Below are 10,696 nucleotides of genomic sequence, written 5' to 3' on the forward strand. Positions count from 1 at the left end.
GGTCCAATGGGTTTTCGAGTCGCCACTAATCAGTTTGACTGTCTGATTGGACACCGATTTGATTCCAAATTCACCCATTCGGAGTAAGTTCGGATAAGGTAGTGGTCTACGATGATTCTAAGCTCGGTTTCAGATTATGTGTAGGGAAGAGACGTAATCTCACCCTACCCCGTCCGATAGATCGGTACTGTTGTATTTCTATGTGCTTGTTTTACGTGTTTGTGTTTACTATTGCTTTGAAGGGTCATTAATTGTATATATTCAAGCCGTTGACAACGCTCATAAGGTTTTTGTCGTATGTTTATCGGGATAGTTATATAATCGCTATACAACGATCGAATGTTAAAACATAATAATTGCTCTCGATTATTTGTCGTTTATTTATACGGATCACTATTCAGTGGTCGAGATAATCCGATCATTTTACAACCATTATGCAACGGTTAAAACCCGATAAATAAAAGAATGTCACATGTTACCATCTTTATATAATTTTGGTGAAGAGAGACAAAGGATTATATTTATTAAATGAATATAGCAACATATACTTTAGCGCTATTTATCGTTAGTTTATCAAGATTACTATCTAGTAATCGAGATAAACTTATCATATATAACAATTTAAATCCGATAAATATGAGACTAAATCATAAATTATTATATTCATTGAATAAAGATTTATTATCATCAGAAATTAAATTAAAGACTAATTAATCTAACCTTAATTTATAGGATGTAAAATTAGCTTAAATTAGACTAGAACTTAATAGGAATGCCCATATATATGGAGATGACATGGGCTGAGATCCGTTTAACTTGGTAAATAGATCCAACATCCATTTAAGTAATGGAGGGTATATATTCATAATATTGGGTTTAAATTTGGATTTTAGGGTTTCAGAACGCAGCAGCCACCCTTTATCCATTTACTCTTCTCTCTCTCCTCCTAAATCTGCTGCCGTGAAAGAAAGGAGCAGCAGCCATCCGGCCGGCCGGCTACCGTTCACCGTCTGCCCTAGTTCCAGTCGGATCTGCTATCTGCCGTCTGTTCTGCCGGTGTTCGTGGTTGCCGTCAGTTTCGCCGTTCGCCTGTTCCACCGAGGCGTCTTCTCAGACGGATTCACCACCTCTGCTGCTCGCACTCCGCTCGTTGTTGCTGCTGTCATCTCGTCTCGCCGGCGTTGAGGTAAGGTTTTGCTTTTCAGATTCCTTTTGGTTTGGATCCTTGATTCGGAGGTGTTTGTTTTTATTTTGATTTCTTTTCTTTTCGTTTAGATCTCAGACGATCGACGGTGATGATTCGGAATCCGGTAATGGTGAAGTGATTTCTTGAAGAGCAGAGAAGGGAAGTAAAAGGTTCTGTTTGATGTTAGATTAAATTAGATTGATTAGTTTTAGGTTTTTTCTTTCTTTATATGTTAATGAGTTCTTTTATTTTCTTAAGACGTATCATGATTTATTTAGGAGATTAGAACCAGTAAATGATTAGAATAAAGCTAAATGGTTAGCACATATAATAAAATAGATGGTTAGTACAAATTGAACATAATAATAATAATAATAATAACAATAATAGTGGTAGTAAGATAATGTTAGTGATTAGTAAGGAATTTGTAAATGTTAGTGGTTAGTTAATGATGAATATAAACAGTTATATACAAATTAAGATATGTTTTCGTGCTTAATTTATTAATACACTTGTTATAAGCTAATTTGTGGAAATTACATTCTGAACATAACTTGTAAACCAAAATCATTCTTTAAGAATTGATTTTGTCATAATTTTACCTTCAGATTATAAGGATTCTTAAATATAACCTTAAAACAAGTGAATTAAAATTAGAGAATCAAAGTCTAACTATTTAGACGGGAATTTAATTTAATTAACGAATTATATTTGAGGCTTGACAAATTTACAAAAATATGCTAGAATATAATAAATTATGTCTCAAATATAATTTAATACATTAAGAAATCTATTTTTATTTTCAATAGATTATACTCCAGATATAATATAACGATTCGATATAAAAATGCAATTTCTCTAATAAATCATACGTGAGATATAAAGTTCAATACTCTAATGTATTTCTGGATTTATCAAAATTTTAGATAAAATTTGTTCAAGTTTTATTTATTTATTTATTATTTTAAAAAAAGGCCGGACAAAAATGGGTATCTACAGTTCGGTCAAAATATTGACCCGTGTAGAAAACGCGCTTGATTGTTGACCTCACCAATGTCATGTTTCATTTTTTTTATTAAATTTTTCCATATGCGTGCGAGTTACAAGTTTAGGGGGTTGAGTGTCTATTAAGCATTTTTTTTCTTATAGTCTTGCTTATTCCATTTCAAGTTGTCATTTTCCTTAAAAAATTAAGTTAAGAGAATATAATATCTGTTGTTTTCACTATTATAGATTATTATTTTTTCTTAATAAATTATATGAGATGAAATTTATTATACTCGTCTTAATTTTTTTTGATAGGAAAAAGAAAAGGAAAACAAACAGACAACCCAACAAAAAATTAACCCGAAATTAGCCTAAGCTAGCTAACCCCCACAATATCATCAGAAAGCAGAAGTAACAGAAAAAATCAGGAGGAGAAGAGAAAATAGAAACGTCCAAGACCTCTCATGCCTATCAGCAACAAGCCGATTTTTCATTAAAAAAACAAACAAAAAAAAACTTAAAGCAATATTATTTTTCTTTTTATTAAAATCGAAAACTACAATCAATGAATTATGGGCCAATTTTCTCAATTTAAATTCACAATTTTCTCTATTGTAGTTTTCATTTTTTCCCACCAATTTTAATAAAAATATTTTTAAATTACCAAAATACATTGAACTACTTTAGTTTGTCCATATATTTGTTTCTAAGATTTGATGGTGCAGTCCAATAACTATCAAATCATCCCATTCAAACTTAATGTTAGATAGGGGTAAAATTGGTCATGATTGGCAATGTTAACAGTAAAATTGCATCATTTCTGTTAGAAGCAAATAGCACTTTCTAAATAATGATAGAGGCAATTTGAACCTTATTCCTTTATCGAATTAATTATTGGTAGAATTTTTCACATTGTTATCTGTCATTTAGACTATCATGTTAATAACTACAGAAATTCAGTAATATTTAATTAAAGTTAAAGTTATAAAAAACATTTAGGTCTGTTTGGCATTGTCGTAATACAATGTAATATAATCAAAGTCGTAATCTAATCAAAGTTGTAATGTAATTGAATGGAATAGTGATTCGATTACCATGTTTGGTTGACAAATAAAAAGAAAATGATGGAATGTAATTACCATTACAATACTTATATTTTTTAATTAAATGTAATCATAAAATTTTATTTTCTTAAGTAAAATCAACAAAAAAAAATATGAAACCGTGAAAAACGCATAAAAAGCAAAAAATCAAATCGAAATCAAATAAAAAATTAGATTAACTGAAATTCATAAATTAGTTTTTTCATACTTTTTTTTTTACATTTTTCTCGTTTTATTTAAATTCCATTTTCAACATTTTTCACCGATTTTTTATATATTGTTTCCTTTTCTTCGGTTTCCCTTTTTTTCTTTTTTTTTTTCTCGTTTTCAATTTTTCATGTTTTTCTACTTTTTGAGGCCCCATAAATCCATAATAGAGTCTGACCACAACGACCGAATTGAGTATCTTCATTTTTACAAGAATAAAAGGTCAGCTTGAGATGTGATATTTGACAAATGAGAGGTTAGATGGAGCTTTGAAATTAGGAATTAGAATTACATGTTTTTGATGTAATGAGAATTCAAGTCATTTTTTTATATAATGAGGATTACAAGGTTTGTCGAACAAAATTTAACTTATGGTTTTTTCATTCTATTACAACAAAATTATAATGTGCAACCAAACATGGTAATGGGCATTCGATGTAATTGTCATTCCATTATAAAGGTTATTACATCTTACCAAACGGGACCTAAATGTGGTTCAGAAATTCGATGTAATAGATCGTTGGAAAAGATCTAGATTAAAAAATTGAAGGAACTCTTTCGACTTGCGAGAGTTCTATAAAATATTTACATACTTATATTTAATTTATCTTGAAATTATTATATTAATTCAGATAAAAAAAATTTAATCTTCTAACAAAATTACTTTTCATTTTGCGGTTCAGTTTCACATCATTCATGTATGAAATATGGTTAACTTGATCATAAATAATCAATTCATAATTAAATTGACTTTTAAACTAACTATATAGTAATTTACTATTATTCCAGGTATGTTGACCCGCACATGACTTCGAGCAATTAAAAGTATTTTCTATTACCTTGGATTAAGATAAAAATCGTTATTATCAATTTAATCTTTTCGGTTTCGATATATGGTAACTTTATTAATTGGTGAAATTTTGATATAAAAGCTATTATTGAACTTTATCTACAAGCTTAACCTTTTGGTTTAGTTAGTTACTTAACCTCATATGAGAAATAACATTTTTGTTTTTTACTTAAACAAAAATAACTTTTTATTATAATAATAAAGGTTATGTTTCTTTATGTGATGAGCCATTGAATTATTACACCTTATCAAATATGAATAATATTTATTTATATTAATTAGTTATTACAACTTATACATAACATATATATAATTGTAAAATTAAAGCAACCCTTCAATATATGGCACACCAAGATTAGGTAACCATATTCCTCCATTCAGAAATGTAGACACGGTAAATTTTTCTGCAGTCATTTTGTTTATAACATGATGTACTTCAGGCCATTTCGCTCGATTTTTCACGGCTGCTCCTTCCCCCGAATTGTTGAATTCTGCATAAAACATTGTTTTTCCATGATATTTGCCAGGCCAATCCAACCAACCTGTTGGATTTATCACTGATGTCATATAGGATTCCATAAACACAGTTATAGATCCATTTTTCCATGGTCGACCTAAATAAGTCGGGGTTGGTAATTTTGACCGTAATAATTCACTGTCACCTGTGATATTACACTCGTGAAAAGAAAAGCCGCATGATGACATCGTCTGAAGACAACCATTAGCGGTTATGGCATTGGTCTTATTTTCTATTGGAGACTGCTTAGCCAATATTTGACATTTTTGGAAAACAGCAGGGCCCTCTCCAAAAATAAAATCCACGGTTCCATAAATATCGCATTCGCGATAAAATTGAGGACCAGTCTGGATATATAATGTGTCTTGAAACCCTTCAATACTAAGACGATAGAATGCAGAATTTTTTGAACTTGAATGAATGGCTACAGCTGGTCCACCTTTCGCTCCAGCAGTATTTCTCACAGTGAGATTGATCGCCAAAAAACCGAAGCCGTCGATTTTAAGAGTAGCAGAATTTTGAATACTCACGCCTAATCTATTCTGATTTCGAGAACCAGAGATTATAGTACTCCCCTTTCCATCACCAACCAGAGTAATGTTTGATTTTTCTGCTGGAACATGTACATTTTCGAAATATACACCTTCTTTAATGTATATAACATAACGATAAATGGATTTTGTTGGGGCGGTTTGTATGGCATTGCTTATACTAGTGTAATGACCTACATTGATGTTTTTTTCTACAGTGACATTGGGGATAAGAAAGGGGACACAATGGCTTAGTTGAAAACAGAAAGTAGTAAGAAGAAGTAGAAATATAGTCATTTTAAAAGGGAAGTGTTTACGGAAGAAATTATTCCACAAGACTAACAAATCAAAGTTGCTATATCTCTATGAAATTTAGATTTGTATGGATATTATATATATATAGGAAGCCTTTGAAGTAAGTTTGGAAAAGAATAAAATCTTTTTGGTGGCATGCCAAATTGTTTGGTTGAAATTAAATGTAAAACATGGTTTGTTTGAGAAATTAAATCTTAAACATTTCATATGACTTGTTTTAAAAATTAACTATGAAATGTTAATGAAGTAAAAATATTTTGATTCCAAATATTTGATTCAATATCTTTTTCATAATAAACTATCTATATGAATCTTGTATAAATTAATTTGATAACAATTTTCAATTAAAAAAAAATGAAATAATGGGTAATTTAGTTAAGAGTTTTCTTATCTATCCTCAATTAATGTTTAATATCACAAAATCAGATAATGTGTAATGTTTGCCACATTTTTGGTAATACAATAAGTTTGGCCAATAGATATCATATTAAAATATTAACCACTTAATCAATACTAACTCTTCAATTTTAATGTAAAATTAAAGAACTTGTCATCTTTATTTATTATAGAATCTAATATTTTTTTTAATTAAGGCCAAAATATTAATGTTATTTTCTTTTCTTTTATATTTAATTATCTCATCGGACATCTCAAACGTCAATTATGTCTAAAATATTAATATTGTTACTAATATTATTTTTTATATAGTTATCAATATTGATTATTTTTTAATCATTAATGACGAAGAACTCTATAAAGTGATGAATATCGTTATCTCAACTCTTTCAATATGTTATATTATTATAACGCTCACCCAGTCAAAAACAAAATCATTTTTTTTTTTAATTAAGGCCAAAATCTTTAACTTGACAGTTAGGATTAATGTTTTTTTTGTATTTAATTGTCTCATCGGACATCTCAAACGTCAATTATGTCTAAAATATTAATATTGTTACTAATATAGTTACAAATGACCTCCCAAAAAGTCAACATTTAAGTCCATCATCTTACAAGTTAATCAAAAAAAAAAAAAAACTAACTAAAATATTTACTATGTTATTAAAATTGCTAAAATACATTGAACTACTTCAGTTTGTCGATAAACTTATTTGTAAGATCTGATTTGTTTGTGATTTGTTACTGATAAAATGACAGTGTGTGAAGTGTATATGTAGTGAAATTGTAAATTGTGATAGATTAAGTCTTTTTTTTGTCTGATTAAGTTGAATTAGTAAATTGTGAATATGTAATTTTGTTAAAAAGACGTTATTAACTTTATATGTGTTTGAAATTATTAAAAAATATTTTTTACAGTTTTTTATAGTCACGTTACGGTCCTGTTTGGGAATTAGCTGTTAGCTGATTACATTAGCTGATTTGACTAGCTGTTTGTGTAGACATGTTTGGTAAAAATTAGCTGATTGATAATAGCGGTTTGTGCAAAAATATGAATAAGGGCATTTCTTTTTTAATTTTGGCGCAGGAGAAGAGGAGAATTCTATCTATTAGGGGTAAAGAAGTCCACTAATTTTAATATTGCAAAACACTAATTGAAAAAGCTCATTTTAAGAGCTTTTTCTAAATTAGCGTCTTCATCCCAAACCTCTCTCCACCAAACACTCCAATCAGCGGTTTCAATGCTCAAACCGCTAAAGTTGGTCAAAACCGCTCTTTTTATCCCAAACCGCTTTTTACCAAACATGGCCTACATATCCAATTTTTTTTTAAACAGTGAAAAAATACAAATTCTAAATGCAGATGCAATGAATACCAGTCTGTTAACCGAATTTTTTGTGTAATTTAAATCATTCAATATTTTCAACACTTAAAATTCAGTACTTATTTTTTCAGCACTTAATTTTCAGTTTTATCAAACAACACCTAACTTGTCTGCGTTGCTTATAATATAGAAAATATATCACAAATTAATTAGAAATGATTATTGAATTTAATATTAATTTCACTAGAAAAAATCTTAATTAATGATATAGTTATAAGTATATTGCAAAAAAAAAAATGATATAATTATAAGTAGATAATTTTTCAATTTATTGAAATTGAAAAATTCAAATCTAATCAATAAAAATGGAAAAGATAAGGGAGGTTAAAATGTTTCTTCCTCTTTTAGAAAAATGAAGGATGCATAAACGGGACAATCCTCATATTTTATAGCCCCAGATGAAATAAGAGGTAAGAGATTCTTAATAAAATAAAATGGAATAAGAGCCAAATTTAATCTGGATAAATTATACTCATGGCTTCTGAATTTTACATTTTTTAACATTATGGCCACTAAATTTCAATTATTAATGTTATGGTCATTTAACTTTACACTTTTTAACACCGGTAAGAAATACCGGTCAACGGTCGTTGTGGCCACCAGTATTAAAAAGTCTAAAGTTAAGTGGCTTTAACGTTAAAAATTGAAGTTCAGTGACCATACCGTTAAAAATGATAAAGTTCAGTGCCATGAGTGTAATTTATCTTATCTAACCTCTATAATTTTTCAAAGGAAGTGCAGATTTTGCCCTACATATGAAATGGTACAATTTAACTCTAACGTTTCTAAGAAAGATTAATTTTAGACATGCGCTATCAAAGATTTAAAAAATAGGATTGGACTGTCATTTAACTGTCACATCAGACATTCCAAACAAGTTTATCGATAAATTAAAGTAGTTTCGTAAATTTTTGGTTGATTATTTGTAACTATATTAATGACGACCGTTTGATAGAAAATTTGTGATTAAGTTATACATAACAAATATAGTTTTTAGCATTTTAAAATAATTTTTTTGTAATTTTGTTAGTAATAATTAATATCTTAGATATAATTGATATTTTAAAGGTCTGAAGTTATATTTAAAACCAGTCAACTCTGTTTTATCTAAATTTTTATAACATACGGCTAAAATTGATATTGTTTGGTAACAATACAATAGGGTTAAATTTGCACCATATCATACGTTAAAGTAAATATACACTTCACTTAAAACGTTAGAGTTAAATTTAGTTTTTATCCTCAAAACAATATACTTAAAAAGTTTAAAGTAAAAATTTAGACGCATTTTAATCCTAAAATATTATATTATTTGGTCACCGTTTAGACCATTTATTATAACTAAATTTATAATAAAAAAATTACTTCAAAAATAAATTTGGACCGTTTTTTACCATAGATCCTAAACGGCTATGCATAACAAAAAAAATATATTTAGGTATTCACAACTTTTTTTTTAGGTATTCACAACTATGTATAGGAATGGGATCAAAGTCAATTAATATGGTATCCATATTAATATTGTACTTAAATTACACCTATGACCATTGAATTTTACCCATTTTCATATTATGGCTATTGATTTTCATTTCTTTCCGGTATAGCCACTGACCTTTACACTTTTTAACATCGGTAGCCACTTAACGCCTCAAAACGACCATTGACGGCTAAAAATAAAAAATCCAAAGCGTTAATGATATTCTAAAAAACTTTAATTCTTGAAATTTTTCGTTTTGAGGTCATTTAGATATTGTTTGGTTAGGAGAGAGAAAGTGAATTTTCAGAGAGATAAAGCCCCAAAAAATGTGATTTTCGAAAATAAAAAATGTGGTTTCATGGTAAATGTCGTTTTGAACAACTTTAATTCTTTAATATTTTCATTTTGAGGTCGTTAACGGTCATTTTGAGAAGTTAGTTAAAATTGAGTGGCATCGGTGTTAAAAAGTGTAAAGTTCAGTGAACATACCAGGAAGAAATAAAGTTTAATGGCCATAATGTGAAAATGTGCAAAATTCAGTGGGCATCCGTGTAATTTACTCTAAATAGATATAGAGAAACGCGGTTGTAAACAGGCAAAAAAAAATATATTTTTGTTTTAGCCTTAAATATTACCATTTTAATTCTACATTGGTACCATTTCACAAATATTGATGTTCATATATTGCTATTTCGACGTTTTGCATAATTTTTTTTTATTATATTGGTATTATCCAAAACAACCTTTTTAGTTGGTGACGTAGATGTATTTAGTTTAATAACTTTTATTTTTATATATTGGTTAAAGTGTAAAAATACATCTAACGTCTAAAATGATGTAATTTTATCTGTAACATTGATAGCTGATAACATTGTGATATTATCCCGAGGTCCAAAAATGATATTAACCTCAGAGAAACGCCATTCATCGACTGAGTATGGCGTATCAAGGAGATTCAACGGACTGATCTCCAAAGCTATGGCACATGAGATCCGCGGGTGGATCTCTAAGGCGAATCTCCTGGAACGACGCGACTCGCCTCATAACGGTCAGGTAAAATTTGGCAGTAAGAGCCATTAAATGAGCTATCAATTGGCCAAACGGCCATCTTAAAGAGAATCCGTAACTCGCCATTAATGAAGCATTTATGGAACCAAGGAGTTACGACTTCCCAACTATATAAATAGACTACACCTAAGGCTATCAAAGGTACATATACATTCGATATTCTCTACTCCTTTTGTCAATTCATTTTATTCTCCAATTCCCTACTGACTTTGGCATCGGAGCTTCCCCCGTCGAACCCAACGACGCCCCCACAGAGACGGAATCTAATCGGAAATTTTCCACTTGTTATCAATTGGTGCGGTGATCGTGGATCCTTAACCAAATCAAGGGTTATACATTTACATTTGAAAGGATATGGAAAGTGAAGAACACCCCACTACGGGGATGGAAACCCCATTAGTAACACCATCCAGTCAACCAATAACCAGTGCTGTTCATGCTGATCAGGCAGAGGGGAGTATGCCACCTGAGGCTTTTATCGATATGTGTGTTGGAGCAATTGGAAGGGAATTTGGAGCGGAAATGGGTAATCGCTTACGGTCGTTTATGATTATTCCCCCAGTCTGGAGCATGGCTTCCGCGTCGACGGTACCCCTGTGGCCACATCAGACGGCCTTAGGCCCAAACGCCCAAAACTCCTCGTTTCTTCAAGCAAACGCAACAGATTCCCTAGTAA

At 29.9% G+C, this 10,696-nt stretch overlaps 1 long non-coding RNA gene across 1 annotated transcript; it reads left to right on the plus strand.

Annotated features, from left to right (window-relative positions):
* The first annotated feature begins 700 nt into the window (after positions 1–700).
* LOC136226626 (uncharacterized) lies at positions 701–1,539 on the plus strand. The gene is made up of 2 exons (XR_010687800.1): positions 701–1,186; positions 1,276–1,539. It is a non-coding gene; the product is annotated as an uncharacterized lncRNA (long non-coding RNA).
* Positions 1,540–10,696: the final 9,157 nt, after the last annotated feature.

The sequence above is a fragment of the Euphorbia lathyris genome, chromosome 4 (assembly GCF_963576675.1).
Source record: "Euphorbia lathyris chromosome 4, ddEupLath1.1, whole genome shotgun sequence".
Taxonomy (NCBI): domain Eukaryota; kingdom Viridiplantae; phylum Streptophyta; class Magnoliopsida; order Malpighiales; family Euphorbiaceae; genus Euphorbia; species Euphorbia lathyris.